General features: G+C 41.4%; 1 protein-coding gene across 2 annotated transcripts in view; it reads left to right on the forward strand.

Moving 5' to 3' along the window:
• The first annotated feature begins 14,085 nt into the window (after window positions 1-14,085).
• fam168a (family with sequence similarity 168 member A) overlaps window positions 14,086-25,272 on the forward strand; it is a 71,588-nt gene continuing 60,401 nt past the window's right edge. For both annotated transcript variants that reach the window (XM_055636586.1, XM_055636587.1), the window contains exon 1: window positions 14,086-14,260. The gene's annotated coding sequence lies outside the window, so the exon portion shown is untranslated. The remainder of the gene's footprint in view (window positions 14,261-25,272) is intronic.

The following is a 25,272-nucleotide window of genomic DNA, read 5'->3' on the forward strand; positions in this document are numbered from 1 at the left end:
TGTCCCAAGCATAGTTTAAAAGGATACTGTCTTAAAAGGGACGTAAAATGGAAAAGTGTCCAAAATGCCTGAAGGGTCTCGACCCGAAACGTCACCCATTCCTTTTCTCCAGAGATGCTGCCTGACCCGCTAAGTTACTCCAGCATTTTGGGTCTACCTTGGATTGAAACCAGCATCTGCAGCTTGTCCCTACACACAACCAGATGGCAGGCATTCCAAAATATTGAAGGATGTCAAAGATGCCAGAGTCATACAACGTGGAAACAGGCCCTTAGCTCAATTAGCAACATGTTCCATCTGCACTAGTCCCACTTGTCTGCGTTTGGCCCATGTCCCGCTAAACCTATCCTATCCATGCATATATCACCTTATGCAAATTTGCATTCGATTCGTGAGATAAAAATAGGATATGGCAGGTTCTTGGTTTCTTGGTCCTCCAAAATATTCCAAATAGAATTTAAACTGGAGGTGGTGGAGGGAGGACTTAAGCCAGAAAGGGTTATTGGGAAGAAAGAGCTACCTTAAATTTAGTTGCATCTGGTTGGGTAACTAATCAGTGGCCAACTAATCTTTACTTTGTGGTAATTTACACTGAGGAATTTATGTCATAGATTTTATGCATAGGTCACCCAACTTGAACACGTCAGACCTAGACTTCAGCAGGGTGTGAATCTCTCGGTTTATCCAAGATTTCTGGTAGGGGGGAACAGTGGGATTGACTTCTTTGGCACGCAGTCTTCTGCACACTTACTGATGAATGTGAGAATAAGGGGTAAGCCATTTAGAACGGAGACGAGGAAACACTTCTTCACACAGAGAGTTGTGAGTCTGTTGAATTCTCTGCCTGTGGTGGAGGCCAGTTCTCTGGATACTTTCAAGAGAGAGCTAGATAGAGTTCTTGAAGGTAGCGGAGTCAGGGGATATGGGGAGAAGCAGGAACGGGGTACTGATTAGGGATGATCAGCCATGATCACATTGAATGGTGGTGCTGGCTCGAAGTGCCGAAAGGCCTCCTCCTGCACCTATTGTCTATTGTCTGTGATAACTGTGGTGGAATCATCTTATGTTGGCTGCCTGTTCCTTGAATGTGGACCAGTCCAACGACTGGTCAAAGTCAATCACGATGGGGCTCTTCTATTTCCTCAGACTAGCACTGCGCGACTTTCTGTGCTGGATCCTCATGGCCCAGTTTCTGCTTGTACGCAGGGAGAAGGAGCAAAGCCTAGTGATCTGATTTTCCAAAGTGTGGTCTGGGTTGGAGCAGCAAGCCTCTTTGATAATTGTGTAGCAATGGTCGAGGATGTTAGTGCCTCTGGTGGGTCAGGAGATGTATTGGTAATACTTTGGTTGCACGCTATTGAAATTGACCTGGTTGAGGTTCCTGGGTGTGGCGAACAAGGCCTTGGGGTACTTTGTTTGGAGGCAGTTGGTAGCTGTGTAGAGTTCATCCAGTACAAGCTTCATATTCATTTGGGGTGGAATGCAAACTGGTGTCAGGATACCCAAAGCAAATTCCTAATTTGCTAATTGGCATATGAACAGGCGAATTTGATTTTACTTTGTTAAGCCTATTTCATGTAACTTGTCCTTCAGCCAAATGTAACTAATTTGCATGCTTTCCTATCTCACAAAATTGCTGCTTTTCTTCACGGTATCTGGGGAGAGTTCGGTTTCCATGTGCTTTGGAAGGGGAAGGGGCAGCATTCCACATCCTTATGGTGCTGTCCTATATTTTTCAGTATTAAGCAATACTTGAAAGTGCCATAGGTCCATTGGTTCTGTAGAAATAAAGTGAAACATGACAAAGGGAGACACAAAATGCTGGAGTAACTCAGCGGGACAGGCAGCACCTCTGGAGAGACGAGGAAGGGTCTCGACCCAAAACGTCACTCATTCCTTCTCTCCGGAGATGCTACCTGGCCCCCTGAGTTACTCCAGCATTTTGTGTATACCTTCGATTTAAACCAGCATCTGCAATTCTTTCCTGAAACATGATAATATTGGTCTTTTAAAACCTTTAATAAAATGTTCATGATATATGGCTGATGGGTTGTATGTCAGAGCTCTCATCACCAGAGTATTAGAAGAAGCAGAAGAGGAAAAAAAGAGGAAGATTTTCTTCCCTTTCTGTGACATTTTCAGGTTCTTCCGGCTGATGATTTTCCCTCATTTTAAGTATCTGGTAAAAAGGTTGGTCATAAAATGAGCTGTTTTGATAGCTGCTGAGAGGGCCCGATAACAGAGGCATCCACGTCGTGGGGCTGGAAACTGGAAGTATCCTGAGCTAATTCTGCTACCACCATCATCTACTGCGACAAGTGATGGCTCCCACTGATTGTTGCCGGAAGCTTGCGACCTTTTCAGGACGGCCGATGACAGAGAGGCCAACATTTGTAACAAGATGGACACGAAAAGAAGAAGAAGCTGCTGAGAGAGCTACTTGCCACCTGCTTAATCCTGTGTTGATGTACACTAATGCTTTGTTGCAGATCATGAAGGCCACAAAATTGTTCAATTGTCATGGATTGCTTTTACTATTTATGGAAACTTAAAATATTTAAGATTTCCGTACACTGCTGCAACCTTTCCAAAACAAAACTAATGATGTTTTTCACTTTAGCAGCGGGATGGGAGATTGCAACCTTCACCTGGTCCACCCTGTTTTGACTAATGCAATCAACCCGATGTCCACAAGCAAACAGATCAAATAGAACAAGTTGACACATGCAAGAAGAAGACTTTAGTAGCAAATGTGTTCATGTTTGGTGCTTCTGTGCTGCACATCAACTAATATTGCAGAATCATAGTCATACAGCACAGAAAGAAGACCCTTTGTCCATGGTGACCATGAAGTACCAATGTATACTAATCCCATTTACCAACACATTTGGAGGGATTTAGGCGAAACACAGGTAGGTTGGACTATTGTAGATGAGACATGTTGTTCAATTGAGCCGAAAGGCCTGTTTCTTTTTATTTATTTTTTATTTATTTTTTTTTTTTTATTTTATTAGAAGTTAATACAGCACAAAACAGTACAATGGAACCTAATTTTAGGTGCCAACTATGTAATACCATAATCCATTCTATGTACAACCTCTAGTTTTATGTTATGAGAAGGAAGTAAGCAAGACAAGAAAAAGAAAACAATAGAAAGATGAAAAAGTGGAAAAATAGATGGTAGAGAGTAGAAAAACGTGAAGTGTGTATATAAAAAATAAAAAAGGAAGAGAGAAAGTGGAAAGTAGAAATAGAAGAGAAGGCCCCTTAAAAGAGAATTTTTCAAATCTGTATTCGGAGATGTAGATCTATCCGCGTTATGAACTGAAATCAGCAATCTTTACGGTACCGCTGCATCACATGATTCCAAAAAGTCGATGAAAGGAGACCAACTCCTTAAGAATTGGTCATATTTATCTATTAGTCGGAGTCTCATTTCTTCAAGGCGTGCTATGTCCATCATATTCCTAATCCACATTTTAACAGTTGGTATGGTTGTATTTTTCCAAAATTTAAGTATCAATTTCTTTCCAATTATTAACCCATAATTAAAAAAACATTTTGATCTTTATTTAAATTGGTATCTTCTCCTATTATTCCAAATATAATCCATTCCGATTTGGGTTCTATTCTTGACTTGAAAAGCTTTGTAAATATATCAAATATCACGCCAAAATTTATTCAACTTTGTACATCCTACGAATTAATGTATTATATTAGCGTTTTGAAACAAACATTTATCGCATCTGGGAGAGACGTTTGGATAAAATTTATTCAACCTCGTTTTTGAATAATATAGTCTATGTAATAATTTGAATTGAATTAAATTCATCAAATACTTCTCCCATCTATCCTTCGAGATCTTTATCATTAGCTCATGTTCCCAATCTTCCCTTAATGCTTCTGTTGAGGGTGATTCTCTATTTAATATATTATTATAAAAGTATGATATGGGATGTAATGTTAAATTTGTACAAGGCATTGGTGAGATCTAAAAATCTGGAGTCTGGGGTACATTTTTGGTCGCCAAATATATATTTAAAAAGATTATGTCAATTTAAAATAGAGAGAGTACAGAGGACATTTACTAGAATGTTGCCTGGGTTTCAGCAACTAAGTTACAGAGAAAGGTTGAACAAGTTAGGTCTTTATTCTCTGGAGCGCAGAAGGTTAAGGGGGGACTTGATAGAGGTTTTTAAAATGATGAGAGGGATAGACAGAGTTGATGTGGACAAGCTTTTCCCTTTGAGAATAGGGAAGATTCAAACAAGAGGACATGACTTCAGAATTAAGGGACAAAGAAGTTTAGGGGTCCAATATATGAGGGGGAATCTTCTTTACGCAGAGAGTGGTGGAAACGGTGTGGAATGAGTCATTTTCCCAGTGGAATCAATGGTGGAGGCAGGTTCATTGGTATCATTTAAAAATAAAATTGGATAAATAATGATTTGTGTGGTAATTTGATACCCAGGGAATGGCAGGGTTATGGTACGAGTGCAGGCAGGTGGGACTAAGGGGAAAAAAATTTGTTCGGCATGGACTTGTAGGGCGGAGATGGCCTGTTTCCGTGCTGTAATTGTTATATGTTATATATGTTATATGTTATATTAATTTTTGTGAATCAGCCTTAATATTCATTGCTTCTTCTAAAGGATCTAAAAATATAGTTTGAAATCTATGTGTATACTTCTTCATAAAGTCACATACCTGTATATATTTAAAATATTGATTATCCTTCAATTTTAATTTTAATTGTTGAAATGATAACAGTTTGCCCACTTCATACATATCCCCTACTTTCCTAATCCCCAGTCTATCCCATTGTTGATATGTGTTGTCGATGAGAGAAGGTTTGAATGCGGGGTTGTTCAATAGTGGGGTTAGTACTGATAAATTATTTAATTTCAAGGATACTTTTATTTGTTTCCAAATTCTTATTATATTGTGAATAATTGGGTTCTTCTTATATATTATACTATTCAATTTTATCGGTGAGAGCAGGATCGTTCCTATATCGTGCGGATAGCACTCCTCTTTCTCCATTCTTATCCACTCCAACTGCTGAGTGGAACTATCCAGCCAGTACATTATGTTCTTAATATGCACTGCCCAGTAGTAATACATAAAGTTAGGTAATGCTAAACCCCCAACTTCTTTAGATTTGCACAAATGCTTTTGTTGAATTCGATGTATTCTGTAGTCCCATATAAAATTAGCGATAGTGGAATCTATTTTTGAAAAAAAATATTTTGGAATATATATTGGGATCGCTTGAAACAAATATATTAATTGTGGTAAGAAAGTCATTTTTTATAGCGTTAATTCTACCTATCAATGAGAGCGGAAGCGTTTTCCAAAATTTTAATCGTATCATTCAGTTTATTTAATAGTGGTATAAAATTGGCACTAAATAATGATTTGAACTTGTCTTCTCGTAATTTGAATACCCAGATACTTGAATTTTTCTGTTGCAATTTTGAAGGGGAATTTTAGTAAGTGTCTCGAATCCTGTGGTTTTTAAAGACATAATTTCGCTTTTATTCCAATTTATTCTATATCCTGAAAAAAGAGCCGAATTCCTTAATTAATAAGGTGGGTATACTCGTTTTTTTTGTGTATTAGTAATATATAAAAGGATATCATCAGCATATAATGAAATTTTATTCTTTGAGTCCTTGCTGTTATAGCCGTGAATATTCGGGTGATTTCTAATCCTTTCGGCCAGTGGTTCTATCATAAGGGCAAATAGCAATGGTGATAAGGCACACCCTTGCCTATTACCCCTTGATAAGTAAAATTTTGGAGATAGCGTATTGTTAGTTAATATTCTTGCCGTAGGTCTATCGTAAAGTAGTTTAATCCATCTAATAAAATTCTCTCCCGTATTAAATGTTTGGAGTACCTTGTATAAATACTGCCATTCTTCTTGATCAAATGCCTTCTCTGCGTCCAGCGTGACAACTGAAATATCTTCATTGTCCTCATTATGAGAGTACATTATATTAAAAAGCCTTCTCAAATTATTAAATGATTGTCTTTTGGGTATAAATCCCATTTGATCCGTATTTATTAAATTGTTAATATAATTATTTAGCCTTCTAGCTAGAATCTTTGCTAAAATTTTCTGATCCGTATTTAGAAGTGAAATAGCTCTATAAGAACCCGGTTCATCTAAATCTTTATCTTTTTTGGGTATAAGTTTTGACCGTCTGCCCTATCTATGCACACAACAATTTTATATACTTGATCTGATATATCCGCAGATATTGTGGGAATCTAGAGAGGAAATTGCGGGAGCCCTGGTTGAAATTTACGAGTCGTCCATAAGTACAGGAGAGGTGCCGGAAGACTAGAGGGTGGCAATGGTTGTTCCTCTTTTCAAGAAGGGCTGCAGGGAAAATGCTGGGAACTATAGGCCGGTGAGCTTAACATCTGAAGTTGGTAAGTTACTGGAGAGTATTCTGAGGGGTCAGTTATACAGGCATTTGGACGGGCAAGGGCTGATTAGGGATAGTCAGCATGGTTTTGTATGTGGGAGGTCGTGCCTCACAAATCTGATTGATTTTTTTTGAAGACGTGACCAAAAAGGTTGATGAGGGCAGAGCAGTAGATGTTGTGTACATGGTTTTCAGTAAGGCGTTCAACAAGGTTCTGCATGGTAGGCTGCTCTGGAAGATTCGATCACATGGGATCCAAGGAGAGATAGCTGAATGGATAGTAAATTGGCTCCATGGAAGGAAGCAGAGGGTGATGGTGGAAGGTTGCTTCTCAGACTGGATGTCTGTGACTAGTGGTGTGCCTCAGGGTTCGGTGCTGGGCCCGTTACTGTTTGTCATCTACATTAATGATTTGGGTGAGAACATACAGGGCAAGATTAGAAAGTTTGCTGATGATACAAAAGTTAGTAGTTTTGCAGATAGTGAAGATGGTTGTGAACGATTGCTGCAGGATCTGGATCGATTGGCCAGGTGGGCGGAGGAATAGTTGATGGAATTTAATACAGAGAAGTGTGAGGTGTTGCATTTTGGGACGTGGAATAAGGACAGGACCTACACAGTAAATGGTAGGCCTCAAGTTCAAATTCAAGTGAGTTTATTGTCATGTGTCCCTGATAGGACAATGACATTCTTGCTTTGCTTAGCACACAGAACATAGTAGGCATTTACTACAAAACAGATCAGTGTGTCCATATACCACAATATAAATATATACACACATAAACAAATAAACTGATAAAGTGCAAATAGCAGATAATGGGCCACCAATAATCAGAGTTTTGTCCGAGCCAGGTTTAATAGCCTAATGGCTGTGGGGAAGTAGTTATTCCTGAACCTGGTCGTTGCAGTCTTCAGGCTCCTGTACCTTCTACCTGAAGGTAGCAGGGAGATGAGTGTGTGGCCAGGATGGTGTGGGTCTCTGATGATACTGCCAGCCTTTTTGAGGCAGCGACTGCGATAAATCCCCTCAATGGAAGGAAGGTCAGAGCCGATGATGGACTGGGCAGTGTTTACTACTTTTTGTAGTCTTTTCCTCTCCAGGGCGCTCAAGTTGCCGAACCAAGCCACGATGCAACCTGTCAGCATGCTCTCTGCTGTGCACCTGTAGAAGTTAGAAAGAGTCTTCCTTGACAAACCGACTCTCCGTAATCTTCTCTGGGTAGTGTTATTGAGCAGAATGATCTAGGAGTACAGGTGCATGGTTCTTTGAAGGTCGAGTCACAGGTAGATAAGGTGGTCAAAAAGGATTTTGGCACTCTGGCCTTCATCAGTCAGAGTATTGAGTATAGAAGTTGGGAGGTCATGTTGCAGTTGTATAAGATGATGGTGAGACCGCAATTAGAACATGAGAGGAATAGATCAGGTAGATGCACATAGTCTTTTGCCCAGTGTAGGGGAATCGAAGATCAGAGGACATAGATTCAAGATGAAGGGGAAAGATTTAACAGGAATCCGAGGGGTAACATTTTCAAACAAATGTGTGGTGGATGTATGGAACAAGCTGCCAGCGGAGGTAGTTGAGGCTGGTACTATCCCATCATTTAAGAAACAGACAGGTACATAGTTTGGAGGGATATGGACCTAGCGCAGGCAAGTGGAACTAGTGTAGCTAGGACATTGTTGGCCGGTGTGTGCGAGTTGGGCTGAAGGGCCTGTTTCCACACTGTATCACTCTATGACTATGACTCATATACCTCTGTCAGGCCACCCCAGTCTCCTCCATTCCAAGATAAACAAACACAACCAACCCAATCTGTCTACCTAACTGAAATATTCCATCACCAGAAAGCAAACTCAATGCTAGCATTTATTTCAAGAAGGCCTGTATACAAAAACAGGGATGTAATGTTGAGGCTCTATAAGGCGCTGGTAAGGCCGCATTTGGAATATTGTGAGCAATTTTGAGCACCATATCCGAGGAAGGATGTGCTGACTCCCGAGGAGGTATAGAAGAATGAGTAGGTTAACCTATGATGAGCATTTGTCAGTCTGGGCCTGTACTCGCTGGAGTTTTGAAGAATGAGGGGGACCTCATTGAAACATACAGAATAGTGAAAGGCTTAGATAGAGTGGATGTGGAGAGGATGTTTCCACTGGTGGGAGAGTCTAGAACTAGAGGTCATAGCCTCAAAATTAAAGAACGATCTTTTGGGAAGGAGATGAGGAGAAATTTCTTTAGTCAGAGGGTGGTGAATCTGTGGAATCCTTTGCCACAGAAGGCTGTGGAGGCCAAGTCAGTGGATATTTTTAAGGCAGAGACGGATAGATTCCTGATTAGTAAGGGTGTCAGAGATTGTGGGGAGAATGCTGGAGAATGGGGTTAGGAGGGAGAGATTGATCAGCCATGATCGAATTGGAGTAGACTTGATGGGCCGAATGGCCTAATTCTACTACTATTCCTTATATCCTTATGCTGGAACATCTCCGATATACAGTACTCGCTCGGGTGCAAAGACACCCTTCCCATAGAATGGTGACCAGAATGAGATATCATTGATATTACAATTAAAAACAATTGATCCCTTTCCTTAGTGTACTTGCCCCTTATTCCTTCATTAATAAAGACAAAATAATTATATATTGCGCTTCTAAGAAATCATACTTGTACTCACTTCAATTTCATTGTCATAATTTAACATATTAAAATAAATCACTTGTATGGTGCATTTAAGAGTAAAATATAGCATATGACCATAAAGACCACAGGTACATACAATGGATGGCGAGCTTTCAAAACTCTGCATCTGCAGTTCCTGGTTTCTCTTCTCTCCCTTTCAAAACTTATCATTTGATTTGACTTTGGCTTCAGGGTTATGTTGATAGTCAAAGTTGATAGTCAAAGTGACAAAATAATTTTTTCAATTCCTTTTCACCCTTCAGGTAAACAACTGTATCACTGAATCTCATGCTGATATTTTGAAAAATAAATTATTTTCCACCATCAGCAGCTTGGAGGCAGAGCAAAGGGTCGATTTCTCAATACTAATCTTGAATTCTGCCAGCAGACCAATTATCATCACCCTTCTCTTCTCTGCCCTCAGATTATCTGCTTCTTGCAAACTAGGATGTACCAGTCTTTGACATTCATGCAGATAAATTGCCTCAAAATAATGGCCATAAAAGAAAACTGCTGGAGCAGGTTTGACACCTCCCCTTAAATAAGCCTCTTAACCTGATTATATCTTTCCATTATAGAATCTGGAACAGCACAGGAATAGGCCCTTCATCCCAGAATGATTGTGCCGAACATGATGTCAAGATAAAATAATCTTATCTGCCAGCATATCATCCACATCTCATCATTCCCTACATATCCATATGCCTATCTAAAAGTCTCTGAAACGCCAATATCATATCTGCCTTCATCACCACCCCTGACAGCATGTTCCAGGCACCCACCACGCTCTGTGAAAAAAAAAAGTCCTTTAAAGTTTAAAGTCTCCTTTAAACTTTGCCTCTCTCACTTTAAAGTTAGGCTTCATTGTGTTTGAGATTTCCTCCCTGGGAAAAATATTCCATCTGCCCTATCTATGCCTCTTATACTTTTATATATGTCTATCAGGTTCCCCTCAACTTTCAGTGTTCCAGAGAAAGAAAAAAATCTAAGTTCATCCAGTCTCTCCTTTTAGCTAATACCCCCTAATCTTGATAGCATTCTGGTAAATCTCTTATGCGCCCTCTCCAATGCCTTCATATCATTACTGTAATGGGACGACCAGAACTGCACCGCTTGCTCTGCCCAGAATATAAGGGGTTTTGGCATTATTATCAAGGCACTTTTGGGTTTGTCTTCCCACTCCACTTGTAAATTATTTTCTTTTGAGCATGTCTCCTTGATAGTTAAGATTAGTTTATATTGACATCAATTTTGCCACAGTCATTGTGTGCAGAAGGGCCTATTCTTGTTCTGTGCTAATCTATGTTCCCTCTTCATCGCTTTTTGCTTCATTTAAAATTCTCGGGAGTTTCCTCACCAAGATATCTACATTCCTTGGCTTAGCCTCTGCATAGATTGCATCCTCTGCCTTTATCGTTTTCTGTCCCCATTGTCCATTTCCCTCATACACTCTGAAGAATTTAGTTCAGCCTTGTTTCCCGAGTGAGAAATTGAGCAGCTAATTTTCATTGTCTTCATACATCTTTGTTCTCCATCCATGACCCCATATTCCGCCCATTGGAAAAAAAAGCTTCTTCCCCAATTCACTTATAACACAACTTAAAAAGCAGAATATTTTTTTAAATGGTGACCAATGGTGACATTTTGACATTGAAAGGGTGGACAGCCATTGACACTGGCTGTCCATGTACACAAGCTAACATGCAAATACAACACCAACACATTTTGTCTGTTCCACTGCGAAATCTCCTCAAGGTACAGTGTCGCCCATAATGTTTGGGACAAAGACCCATCATTTATTTATTTGCCTCTGTCCTCCACAATTTGAGATATGTAATAGAAAAAAAATCACACATGCTTAAAGTGCACATTGTCAGATTTTAATAAAGGCCGTTTTTTTTACACATTTTGGTTTCACCATGTAGAAATTACAGCAGTGTTTATACATAGTCCCCCCCCCCATCCCCCCCCCCCCCCCATTTCAAGGCACCATAATGTTTGGGACACAGCAATGTCATGTAAATACATGTAGTCATGAATAGTATTTTGTTGCATATCCTTTGCATGCAATGAATGCTTGAAGTCTGTGATTCATGGACATCACCAGTTGCTGGGTGTCTTCACTGGTGATGCTCTGCCAGGCCTGTAAGCAGCCATCTTTAGCTTATGCTTGTTTTGGGGGCTAGTCCCCTCCAGTTTTCAGTTGAGGCATGCTCAATTGGGTTCAGATTGGGTGACTGACTTGGCCACTCAAGCATTGACCATTTTTTAGCTTTGAAAAACTCCTTTGTTGCTTTAGCAGTTTGTTTGGGATAATTTTTTGCTTTAAAATAAACTGCCAGCCAATGAGTTTTGAGGCATTTGTTTGAACTTGAGCAGATAGGATATGTCTATACACTTCAAAATTCATTATGCTACTACCATCCGCAGTTGTAACATCAATGAAGATAAGTGAGCCAGTACCTTCAGCAGCCATACATGCCTAGGGTATAACACCCCCACCACCGTGTTTCACAGATGAGGTGGTGTGCGTTGGATCTTGGGCAGTTCCTTCTCTCCTCCTGATGGCTCTTGCCATCACTCTGATATAAGTTAATCTTTGTCCCATCTGTCCACAAGACCTTTTTCCAGAACTGTGATTGCTCTTCTCTTGGCAAACCAGCTAACCAGTGGTTTGCACCTCGCAGTGTAGCCTCTGTATTTCTGTTCATGAAGCCTTCTGTGGACAGTGGTCATTGACAAATCCACACCTGACTCCTGAAGAGTGTTTCTGATCTGTCGGACAGGTGTTTGGGGATATTTCTTTATTATAGAGAGAATTCTTCTGTCATCAGCTGTGGGGGTCTTCCTTGGCCTCTCAGTCCCTTTGCGATTATTAAACATACCAGTGCTCTCTTTCTTCTTGATGAGGTTCCAAACTGTTGATTTTAGTAAGACTAGTGTTTGGCTGATGTGTCTAACAGTTTTATTCTTGTTTCTCAGCCTCATAATGGCTTCTTTGACATTCATTGGCACAACTTTGGTCCTCGTGTTGATAAACAGCAATAAAAGTTTCCAAAGGTGATGGAAAGACTGGAGGAAAGACTAGGTGCTGAGAGCTCTCTTATACCTGCATTACAGAGGCAATTAAACACACCCGAGCAATTACAAACACCTGTGAAGCCATGTGTCCCAAACATTATGGTGCCCTGAAATGGGGGGGACTATGTAATTTCTACACGGTGAAACCAAAACGTATAAAAATACCCTTTAATAAAATCTGACAATGTGCACTTTAACCACATGTGATTTTTTTTTTCTATTACAAATCTCAAATTGTGAAGTACAGAGGCAAATAAATAAATGATGGGCCTTTGTCCCAAACATTATGGAGGGCACTGCATGCCTACTTTGAAGAAGCTCTCTTCCTCTCTCTGACAAAGAGTTCTGCAACACTCTCTCTTGCTGCTCCCCTTCTGTGATTCTTCCTGCTCTCCGACCATGTTTTCACCCAGACTCGCTGTCGGTGTTTTTGCATATCTTTCATTCATTTATTCTATGTACCTTTTCACATCTCTTGGTCTCCTCTCCCATGACTTTCAGTCTGAAGAAAACGTCACCTGTTCTTTTCCTCTAGTGATGCTGCCTGACCCGCTGATTTACTCCAGCATTTTGTATCTATCTCTCTTGAACTTCTACAGGTTCCTTGTATCTGCACTCTGGAGACTGACACAAAATGCTGGAGTAACACAGCTGGGGTAATCTCCAGACACCCTCTCCCCTGACTTTCATAGAGGTAGCAGGTTTATAGGTTAATTGGGCACTGTGAATTGTTTAAGAAGGTGGAAAATGGTGGAAAAGCTGCAGATGCTGGAAAATCGAAGGTGCACAAAAATGCTGGAGAAACTCAGCGGGTGCAGCAGCATCTATGGAGCGAAGGAAAATTTCCTTCGCTCCATAGATGCTGCTGCACCCGCTGAGTTTCTCCAGCATTTTTGTGTACTGTGAATTGTTTGTAATAATAATAATAATTAACTTTATCACGGACTCGAGGTCCAGACAAGGAGCAACATTACATAAAAATGCATTGCATATTAAAAATATCATAAAGTACATATAAAATCTTAGTATATCGCATAAAAACATCATATTCTATTCTAACACCTATTTTCTATGTTTCAACTCAGTATCCTGTACCTGCCTTCTCTCCATACCATAGAAACATAGAAATTAGGTGCAGGAGTAGGCCATTCGGCCCTTCGAGCCTGCACCGCCATTCAATATGATCATGGCTGATCATCCAACTCAGTATCCTGTACCTGCCTTCTCTCCATACCCTCTGATCCCCTTAGCCACAAGGGCCACATCTAACTCCCTCTTAAACTCCCTCTCGACCAGAAACGTCACCCATTCCTTCTCTCTGGAGATGCTGTCTGTCCGGATGAGTCACTCCAGCATGTTTGTGCCTATCTTCAGTGTATAACCAGCAGCTGCAGTTCCTTCCTACTCACTCCCTCACACACTCACTCACTCACTCCCTCCCTCACTCACTCACTCACTCACTCACTCACTCACTCACTCACTCACTCACTCACTCACTCACTCCCTCACTCACTCACTCACTCCCTCACTCACTCACTCACTCACTCACTCCCTCACACACTCACTCACTCACTCACTCACTCACCCACTCACTCACTCACTCACCACTCCCTCCCTCCCTCACTCACTCCCTCCCTCACTCACTCCCTCACTCTCTCCCTCACTCACTCACACACTCACTCCCTCCCTCCTCACTCACTCCCTCCCTCTCCTCACTCCCTCCCTCACTCACTCCCTCCCTCCCTCCCTCACTCACACACTCACTCACTCACTCCCTCCCTCCCTCACACACTCACTCCCACCCTCCCTCCCTCCCTCCTTCCTTCTGACAACAGATTGACAAGCTGGCCGGTGACGCTAAGGAGCAGAGGCGGTGCCGGACGTGGCGTGCAGGCGCTTCCCTCCCTCTGCTTGGGTTCGGTTTGAGAAGGAGACCGAGCAGTGCACAGAAAAAAAGAGAGAGCGAGCGAGAAAGAGAGAGGCGCAACACACACTAACACACACACAGAGCGAGGAAAATATCCATAACAGGGAGGGAGGGAGGCGCTCGGTCCGGTACTTACTGGTAAGCGCCTGTTATTTGTTTATTTTTTGAAAAAAATACAGCTATGGAGCCGCCGGACGCTCGAATGTTTTCTTTTGTGCCTTTGCAAGTGAGGAGAAGGGAGGACAAACAATAAAATGAGGGGAGGGTTTTTTTTTAAGATGGACGTTTGTTGTGGCTGCTGACTGTTGTGCAGGGAGGGGGGCAGGGCTGCGGCGGGAGTCACAGTCAGTCTGTCTTCCTTCCTTCCTTCCCTCCCCTCAAACACTAACCTAACTTGGCCGTCGAAGTGTCAGTGCGGGATATTAATCGCACGGGGTTCAATCTGTTTTTGGGGATCCGGGCTTTTCCTGTGAAGGGACGGGGGAAGGGAAGGGAAGGGGAAAAAAAATAATGAACTAAAATGGACGTTGTTGGCGCAGGAGCCCCCTCGTCCACCCGCCGCCGTTCAGTCCCAGGGAAGAGGAAGGAAGGAAGGGCTCTTTCTCTCACCTCAGGAATGCAGTGAGGCGCGGAAACAGCCGCAAAACCTGGAATAGAATTCATTAAGTTGCATTCACGTCTCTCCCCCCCCCCCCCCCCCCCCCTCATCCTCCCAAATTTTACTTTTATTTAATTTTTTATGCCCCCCCCCCCTTGAGAGCAAGTATTTTGATTTTCCCTTTCCCGACCAGTCTCTCATTCCCACCCCCTTTTCTCCTTTGCTGCAATCTATGGAGTCGGATACATTTTAGTTCTCAAATGTTTATTTAAAAATAGAAACGGGGAGGCAAGGGTGCCACTGAAGCACAGTTAAAAATCGAGGCGGTTCCGTCTCTAGTGCATTTGCTCAGTTGTTGGAAGTATTTTCTTTGTGATGGCGACAATATTTTCTTTTCAGTTTAGTGAACAACCTCAGCCCGCCCCCAACGTGGAAAAAAAAAGACTCCACTAATGTAATTTTGGCCTGGATCTTTCTGTTATTATCTAAAAACAGTTGCATGACCAATTTTTCAAATATCGGTTTCAAAAAAAGAAAAGAAACCATAAACGTTAAATATGCGGATTGAATTTACAAGCGATGCCAATTCGTGTTTCTGCTGTTTGGGAGCGCTATACGAGTACTTAAAATGGACGGGTTATGGCGGCTGGTTTTAAAGACCTGAAAGGCATTGAAATCTAAGAGTTTAAAAAAAAATGTCAACTGCACCCAATGACCGAGGCACAGCAGTTAATGGTTTCCCACTAATTTGGTCCGTTTCGAAAATTGAGAAAAGCTTTCAAAAACTCTAGAGACTACACTTTGCTCTTTCGACACTATCAGCCTAAAAATTCCTTCAGTTTTTTCTTTTTTTTCCTGCAGCTGCGCTAATTTAGACATGTCAATCCGTTTTGTATATACGTGCGGACGTCTATCGAAATAACATTTACGCCCAAGATATTGCAAAGGGGAATAGAATTGTACTTAAAGCATTTTAAAATCAAAAGTGCTTGCCAGAGTAGTTCGTTATTTCCTAGGGTGGTGTGTGTACCCAACACGGGTGCAATAGTACCACGGCAGTACCTCGCTGTCGACCGTGGCATATTTATCATACGATTTTATTCTGGTTTTGTTTTTCAACCGTCATTTTTATTAAATGTGCTCATTTATTCTGGGTTTAGGTTGTATGCCAAAACGATATTCTTAGAACATAATTACAGTTTTTTTCAGTGTATTGTTTTTACTATTAACTTTCTAAAATCTATCATGTTTAACGTCCCTCCCCAAAATGAAGTAGGGCTTGTTTTTGCCATCTGGCCTAATTATGCAGTTATTTGGCAATGTACAGAAATTATAATACAGAGATGAATATTGCCTGCTCATTGGTTGTCAGCTTTTAAGATGTTGTATGTCTCATCTTCCTCTGTGTAAATGGGCTGTGTATTCGTGCAGAACCTGCATGTAGTTCTACTTCAAAGACTGGCAATGTGAAATGTTCAGTGTAAAGTATTGCAGTTCCTGTAAATGTTGTTGTCTATTAGAATTTCTTCCTTGCGTCCTGAATTTGTGCAATTGGTACATGTATTCATCTATAATTGATCTAAATACTATTCAATATTTCGGAGATAAAATTCATTTCCAATAGCTATTTTATGCTAGGAAGTTAGGTGAGCAGAATGTGGAGTTTTGTTATGAGTTTTCACATTTGTGGCACTGAAGCAGGCCATTTGGTCCATTGTATCCATGCCAGCAAAATATCTGTCTGCCACTTCCCAACTGTGTAGATCATAGCTCTTCTGTTCATCCTGATACTTGAACATGGTGAAGGCTTGTACTATCTTTTCATCTTGCATGCAATCAGATTTTTATTTTGTGTGAATTGTATATAATTTTAGATCTAGTTCAATGTTAACCAGGAAAATATGTTTAATACGTTGATAACCTGAATCTTAAATGTTTTGAACCACAGGTCAGACAGCAATATGGCTTGAAGGCAATAATTATAAACAGAAATAGAGCGTTTCACAATGAATCCAGGCTAAACTAGATGTTGAGTTTTAAATTGGTCCCCCCCCCCCCCCCCAAGAATGAGTTGGAGTCTTACATGAAACGCCAGGTTTTTGACCTGCCATAGGATTTAATCTGCCATTGAAGAATTTGCTGTGTCTTGAATCATAGTTGTTTTAAAATAGATAAAATAGGACACCTTACTCTGACAATGTCCTTGCCTTATAATTGTATTCATATTTAAAGGTATATAAAGATTTTTTTAGGAAATATAACTCAAACTAGCTTTAAGATTAGAGAAGTTACCAAAATTTGATTTCAACATTTGTTACCCAAAATATAAAAAACAAATATGTAGAAATCAATAATAAAACTTGTAAAATCTGCATTGCCAGTGCCTTTGTTGTAAATGTTTTTGGGGCAAAAATGCATTGATGTTGCCTGATGATCACTGGTGCTACACTGTGTTAGTGCACATCATACATGTGCTTGTTACAAGTGTCATGAGCTATGGGTCGATACTTGAGCTGCTATTGGGGTGTGTTCTCTGGCCTTTGGCACCAGGAAGAGGAGTCCTTGATGACTGCTTGCTTTGCCATGGGCAACTGCCAGATACAAGTGAGTGACCCCATGATTCTCTATGACTCTATACCCTGTTGGCGCTATAGTATGACAAGAGGGCTTGTTGCAGAACATTTGGTGTCATTTCTCTTGCTGTTGCAGAGCAGGCAGTGCTTATTGATGCTCTTTAAGTGCAGAAGCTGTTGCTATGTGCTATCCTGAGATTTGGGGCACCAATATGATTGGGTTGACTGCTCTGTTTTAGAAGGCCTATTTTCCTTACCTCTAGCTTCTCAATGAAAGACTTGCAGCAGTTCCCAATGCATAATAAATTTGATTTTTGACAACAAAATAATATTTTGCATTGGGTGAGGTGTATTTTTTAATTAAGAATTAGGCAATTAAGTAAAATCGTACGTGGTAGGCCTAACTATAGTGTGTGTGTAAATTTGTGCACATGCTCTTGATCCATCATTGTATATTCACTAATCAAAGAAATTAGAACTACCACACTGAGTAACAACAAATTCTTTAGAACTAACCATATCAAAGCCTTAAAACAAGAAATCACTTATTTGAACACAATGTAAAATTTTGGTTAGTTCTTGGAATGTTGCAGAATAAATTTGAAAATGTAGGGCTTAAAACTTATATTGTACCTTAAATATTGAGAGCAAAAGTGTTATTTTCTGATATTTTGTTTGATTGATTACCAAATAGATGGATAAACCTCCAGGTATTAAATCCAAGGAATCATTTTAATTTCTGAGAAAGGGGATTAAGGATGCTGGACAACAGGATATTTCCTCGTACAATATATTTTAATATGAATAAAACGAAAGGGTGGAGTGGGCTCGTCAGCCTGGGAAGGCAGTGTATCTGAGAGAGGGGAAACTCTGATTTAAAACCTCCACTGCCTTGTGGCCATATCCAGTCATGGAAAGGACTCCAGGAGTGAACCTCAAGAAAATCCGGAGTCGAAACCCCTAAGGCAGTTCGTCGTTGTCTACAACCTCGCTCTGGCAGCTCCTTCGACGGCGCTGGTGCCAAACTAACGGCCCTGCAGTTCCTTAGGATCAATCAGTGATGTGGAGAGGGGGACGTGCTGCATGGGCCACAGCCTGTCCTCCATATGACATCGCCCAGGCTTGCATCCGACCAGGATGCATCACCCATGGTCAGTCATGACTGAGAGGGGCCTACTACTAAAACAAAAGACTTGGCGAGTAATGTTTTCTATTCGGATAGAAAATATGACCAACATGAGATGACATTAGGAAAAGATATGTGAAAGAATATTTGGCTGAGGTAATGAGATTCCTCGGGTGTGCTTCAAAAGACGAGATAGCGCGGAAACAGGCCCTTCAGCCCACCAAGTCTGCTGCGACCATGATCACCCCATACACTAGCACTATCCTACATATGAGGAACAATTTACTTTTTTTTTTACTGAAGCCAATTAACCTACAAACCATTACTTTGCATCTGCTTTGGAAAGCAGATGGGACTTTCTGAAACAGTGTAGCTCTTCCTCAATGCCTTTTATTTATCATATGCAGTGTGACTGATATGCTTATTGAATTCTATCTCTTGATTGAATCATTCTTTATTGTATCTGATTATGTTTTGATGGTCTCCCATTCAAGTACTGATAAGGCTCATGGCGAGTCAACCCAGATGTTTGTGCCCAAGTCCCAGAAGTTGAACACAGACTTGTAATTGTGAGTGGTAAGAGGCACTCACAATTACAACATTTATAAGTTACCTGGACATATGAATGGATAGGAAAGCTCTGGGGGGGATTTGGACCAGGCACAGGCAAGTGGGAATACCTCGCTTTGGCAACATGATTGGCATGGATCAGCGTGGGTCTTGAGTTGGGCTGAAGGGCCTGTTTCCATGCTGTATTAATCTAACTACCACGATGGAATGCACAACAAGTGAATGGTTGTATGCAAACCATATGAGATTTAATAGAATACCATGGAACATTAAATTGAATACTATGGAACAATTATTGCTGCCATCCTTCACATACAGATTTAACTTGATTATAGAAACAGAAACTAGGTGTAGGAGTCGGCCCTTCGAGCCTGCACCACCATTCAATATGATCATGGCTGATCATTCAACTCGGTATCCTGTACCTGCCTTCTCTCGGCAGTGGGTTAGATAGTGGGTGTGTGCGTAATGTAGTATTCAAAACACTCTACGCCTTTGGCCTTGCACAATAATGTCTTTGATTACCACTGGATTGCATATCCCAGAGGTAGAGTAAGAAAATGTTCCAACTTAAAGGCTTCCATATGGTCCATAGAAATAAATGTAGTGCAAAGTTGATGTAGTTAATGGAGATTAAATAAAAAAGGAGATGGGGAAATTAATTAAAGCCATTCTAGTTAAAAGAAACAAGTTCAGTGGAAGAGAAATAAGATGAAAGCAGTAGCATCATTGCATATTTGCAATGAGATATTCAAAATAATAGTTTTCTTTATTTTAAGCTCTTTGGCCCACCGATTCCATGCCGCCATCAATCCAGTTCACATTCGTTCTGTGTTCTTCCACTTTCTCATCCGTTCCCTGCACATTAGGGGAAATTTACATTGGCCAATTAACCTACATATCTTTGGGATGTTGGAAGAAACCCATGCCTGGGAGCAAGTGTAAAAACTCCAAGGCAGCACTTGAGGTCAGGATTGAATCTGGGTCTCTAGCGCGGAGAGGCAGCAACACAATCAGCTGCGCTACTGTGCCGCCCTTAATGTGTAATGTGATCATTATATTCAAATGAGTAAGCAAATTATTAGACTGTTTTTAGATTTTAGAAATATTTCTTTTTTAGCTTGTGTTTTACTTGGATTTCCCTTTCTTTGGCTGTGTAATCACTGGCATCTCCAGCAGAGTAAAAATATTTTGCCCAATACCATCTCTAAATTTGAATGAAATAAATTTTAAATTCTCAGTCCTACTTTATTCTTTACTCTCGAGTCTATTTTGTTCCATTGTAACCTTGGGTTAAAACTGAAACAATAACAAGTCCTGAGGCAATACCTGGAAGGAATACTGAAACCCTTTCTGGTTCTGCAGGTATTATTGAAATCATGGTTGTAAATCATTATGTTAGTTGCCTTTCACAGAATCTATTCCTCCTTGCAATTCTTACTTTAAGGTGGTAAGGGCTTGACATCCTTCCCAAAGTAGCAAGGGAGACAAATTGAGACTACTTCAGCACTTGTGCCCTTTTTTACTGCTTTTGCAGAAATGGTTATTAGTTTAATAATTAAGGAACTAAATATGTCAGTCATACAATACAAAAACATGTCCTTCGGCTCACCATGATCATGCTGATCAGCTATCCATCTATACTAGCCCCACTTACAAGCACTTGGTCCACAACTTTGTCTTGATGATTTAAGGATTCCTCTAGATAGTAAAATTTTGAGTCCGTTTATTCCAGTTTCTAAATGCCTCCAGTTGAAACACAAACTCTTTTCGGTACCCTCAGAACTATACACCTTATTCTAAACCATTGCTCTCTGATTTTAATTGCCTCCTGTTATGGGCAAAAGCTTCCCTCTACTTACCTTATGTGTGCCCCCCATAATGTTATATATCCTGCAAAGGACTCTAAACAAACACAGTCTTTCCTCATAACCAAAATGCTCTATGTCCATTTTCCTTTACACTCTTCAGTGCAATGAAATCCTTGGAGTCATAGCCATACAGCGGCCCAACCTATCCATGCTAACTAAGATGCTCATCCAAGCTAGTCTACCAGGGCTCTGGGAAGTGTTATAGAGCAGCGGGATCTAGGAATGCAAGTACATAATTCCTTACTCAGAGTATTGAGTATGGAAGTTGGGAGGTCATGTGAAAGTTGTATAAGACATTGGTGAGGCCACATTTAAAGTATTCAGTGTTGCATACCATGTTCTAGGAAAGATGTTATCAAGCTGGAAAGGGTACAGAGAAGATTTGTGAGGATGTTGCTAGGACACGAAGGCCTGAGCTGTAGGGAGAGTTGGGCAGGATAGGACATTCCTTGGTGCAGGAGAATGAGAGGTGATCCTACAGAGGTGTACAAGATCATGAGAGGAATAGATCTGGTAAAAGCAGTCTTTTGTCCAGAGTTGAGGAATGGAGAACCAGGGGGTCATTGGTTTGAGTTGAGAGGGGAAAGATTTAATAGGAACCTGTGGGGTGTTTTTTTTTTTTAAACACAGAGAATGGTGGGTATATGGAGCGAGCTGCCAGAGGACGTAGTTGAGGCAGGTACAATTATAACATTTCAGAGACATTTCTAGAGGTACTTGGATAGGATAGGTTAAGTGGGTTATGGACTAAGCACGGGCAGGTGGGATTAGTGCAGATGGGACATGTTGGTTGCCGTGGACAAGTTGGGCCGAAGGGCCTGTTTCCAAGCAGTATGACTTTATAATCCCTCAACCTTGTACTTGTCCCAAAGTCTTTTAAATCTTATTGGACCTACCTCAACTACTTCATCTTCCATTGACCCATGACCCTCTTTGGAAAATGCTGCCCTTTGGATTCCTATTAAATCTTTCCCCTCTTGGGGGAAAAAAAATCCCTCTGGTTTCTGGTTCTCCAATCATGGAGGGTTGAAGCCTATGTATATTTACCTTTCTATGCCCCTCATGGTTTTTATACATTCTCCATTAGATCATTCCCCTCAGTCTCTTACACTTCTCGGAATACTGGCTACTCTTTCCCTTTAACTCAGTCCCTCGAGTCCAGGCAACATCCTGGTAATTCTTTTCTGAACCTTTTCTGGCTCAATGGGTTCTTTCCTATAGCATTCTAACTTGGGCGAGTCCAGAACCAGGGGCCACCGTCTTAGAATATAGGAGAGGCCATTTAAGACTGAGGTGAGAAAAAACCTTTTCACCCAGAGAGTTGTCGAATTCCCTGCCATACAGGGCAGTGGAGGCCAAATCACTGGATGGATTTAAGAGAGAGTTAGATACAGCTCTAGGGGCTAATGGAATCAACGGATATGGGGAGAAGGCAGGCACGGGTTATTGATTGGGGACGATCAGCCATGATCGCAATGAATGGCGGTGCTGGCTCAAAGGGCTGAATGGCCTCCTCCTGCACCTATTTTGTATGTTTCTATATTCAATGCCCTGGCTGATGAAGGCCAGCATACTCAAATATACCATAACCATGTATTTGTGATCCCACTTTCATGGAATTATGCACTTGTACTCCTAAATTACCCTGTTCTATAACACTGCCCAGGGCAATAGACAATAGGTGCAGGAGTAGGCCAATTCGGCCCTTCGAGCCAATACTGCCATTCACAGTGATCTTGGCTGATCATCCACAATCAGTACCTCGTTCCTGCCTTCTCCCTATATCCCCTGACACTGCTATCTGTAAGAGCTCTCTCTATCTAACTCTCTTGAAAGCATCCAGAGAATTGGCCTCCACTGCCTTTTGAGGCAGAGAATTCCACAAATTCACAACCCTCTGTGTGGAAATGTTTTTCCTTATCTTCCTTCTAAATGGCTTACCCCTTATTCTTAAACTATGGCCCTTGGTTCTGGATTCCCCCAACATCGGGAACATGTTTCCTGCCTCTAGCGTGTCCAAACCATACAAGCCCAGCCGCTCCATTCTATCAAAATATGACACTCCCGCCATCCTGGGAATTAACCTCGTGAACCTACGCTGCACTTCCTCAATAGCAAGAATGTCCTTCCTCAAATTTGGAGCAAAACTACACCCAATACTCCATGTGTGGTCTCACTAGAGCCCTGTACAACTGCAGGAGGACCTCTTTGCTCCTATACTCAATACCACTTGTTATGAAGGCCAAAATGCCATTTGCTTTCTTCACAGCCTCCTGCTTGACAGCTCACTGTGAAATCCCTGTCCTGATTAGATTTTTCCAAAAGCAACACCTCACAATTGTCTGCATTAAACTCAATTTACTGTACCTCGGCCCACTTGTCCAGCTGTTCAAGATCCTGCTGTAATTCTTTATAATATTTGCCTTTGTCTATGATACCACTTATTTTACTGTCTGCAAAGTTATTATGCCTTGTACATCATAACCAAATCATTGATATAGATGTCAAAAGCACACCCAGCACTAACTACTGAGACATATCACTAGTCATGAACATCCAGTCTGAAAAATAGCCTTCCACCATTACCCTTTTTCTTATCTTGTTGATTATGTATCAGATTAACTAGGGTTTTATTGGATCCCATGACATTTAACCTTCCATGCAGCATACCATATGGATTCCTATCAAAGAACTTGCTGAAGTCCAACGAGAGACTGGATTCACTGCCCTGCCTTCTTTGAACATATTGATTATTTCAGAAAGCTCATCGAATTTGTGAGATGATCTCCTGTGCGCAAAGTCCTACTGTTTTTCCAGATGTATCTATCATATCTCAAGATGTACCAAGGATGTAAGGCTTCCTAGTGTATTTTTCTTTATAGTTCTTAAATAAAGGGAACATCGGTTGCCTTCCAGTCTTCCATACTTTACCTATGGCTAACGATGACACATAAATCTCAGCCAGGCATTCTGCAATTTCTTCTTGTTTCCCATAATGTTCTTAATATCTGATCGGGTCCTGGAGATGTATCTACCTTTTTAAGAGATTCGGCATAACCTCTATTTAATTTGTACTGTTCCCGAGGCATCCGGATTAACTTCTCCTAGTTTCCTTAGATAGACACAAAGCTGGAGTCATTCAGTGGGACAGGCAGCATTTCTGGAGAGAAAGAATGGATGATGGTTCGGGTCGAGACCCTTCTTCTGAAGAGTCTTGATCTGAAACCGCCCATTCCTCTCCAGAGATGCTTCCTGTACTGTACACTGTACACTGACAATGACAATTAAAATTGAATCTTGAATCTGTTCCGCTGAGTTACTCCAGCTTTTTGTCTACAGTTTAAACCAGCAATCTTATTATTATTATTATTATTATGTAGAGCAGAGGTAAGATATTCATTGAGCACCTCACCCATCTGTTCTGGTTCTTATTCTCTCCCTTGTTAATCTTTATCTATAAAATCTTTGTGTTGTCATCTTCTCTGCAAAAATGTGTTTAGTTTGGAGACCAGAATTGCAACAGTGCTCCAGCTGTGCAGTGACAAATGTAACCAAAGCTCCTGATGTGGCTTCCTTTACTTTGGCAAGAGCAAGTGTAGACTAGGCAACTGTTTTGCAGACCGCTTGTACTCTGTCTGCTTCGGCCTGCTGGATCTCATGGTTGCTAGCCATTTTAACTTCCTTTCCCATTCCTGTGCTGACCTTTTTGTAACGGGCCGTCTCCCAAGCCAGAGTGAGGTCACGTGCAAGCTGGAGGAACTGCACCTTGTATTCTTCTTGTGCAGCATCGAACTCAATGATTGGATCATTGAGCTGCACAATTTTAGGTAACTAGCCCTGTGGATGGAGTCGAGGAAGGAGGTATAAGGACAGGTGTTGCTTTTCCTGCAGTTGCAGGGAAAGTAGTCCATTCTAGGACTTCTGAGATGTCCTAATTCTTCAGGGAATTTGGGGTTCCCCCCCCCCCCCCCCCTTCTGTAATACATGAGGCCTCCTCTGTGCTCTGTAGTTCTGCTCTCGTTCTCTCTCCACCCAGGTGCAACAAGGACTGTTCCCCTGGTGTTCACCTTTCAGCCTCCGCGCTCAACACATCTGCCATTTCCGTCACCTCCTTGGGGATCCCACCATTAATTGGATCTTTCCATCCCCACCCCATTCAGCCTTCTGTAGGGGCCTCAGCTCCTTCTGCAACTCCTTGGTTCACTGCCACACCAGGTACTTTCTGCTGCAACTGCAGGAGATGCAACTGTCATTGTACCCTTCGACTCCATCCAGGGACCCTAACAGCCCTTCAGGTTAGATAGAGGTTCACATGTACCTCCTCTAACCTCATCTACTGCATCTGATGTTTCCCATGTGGGTTCCCTTACATCAGTGAGGCCAAATGTGGATTTGCAACCATTCAGCTTGCG

This window comes from Leucoraja erinacea, chromosome 6, assembly GCF_028641065.1.
Source record: "Leucoraja erinacea ecotype New England chromosome 6, Leri_hhj_1, whole genome shotgun sequence".
Classification (NCBI taxonomy): Eukaryota; Metazoa; Chordata; class Chondrichthyes; order Rajiformes; family Rajidae; genus Leucoraja; species Leucoraja erinaceus.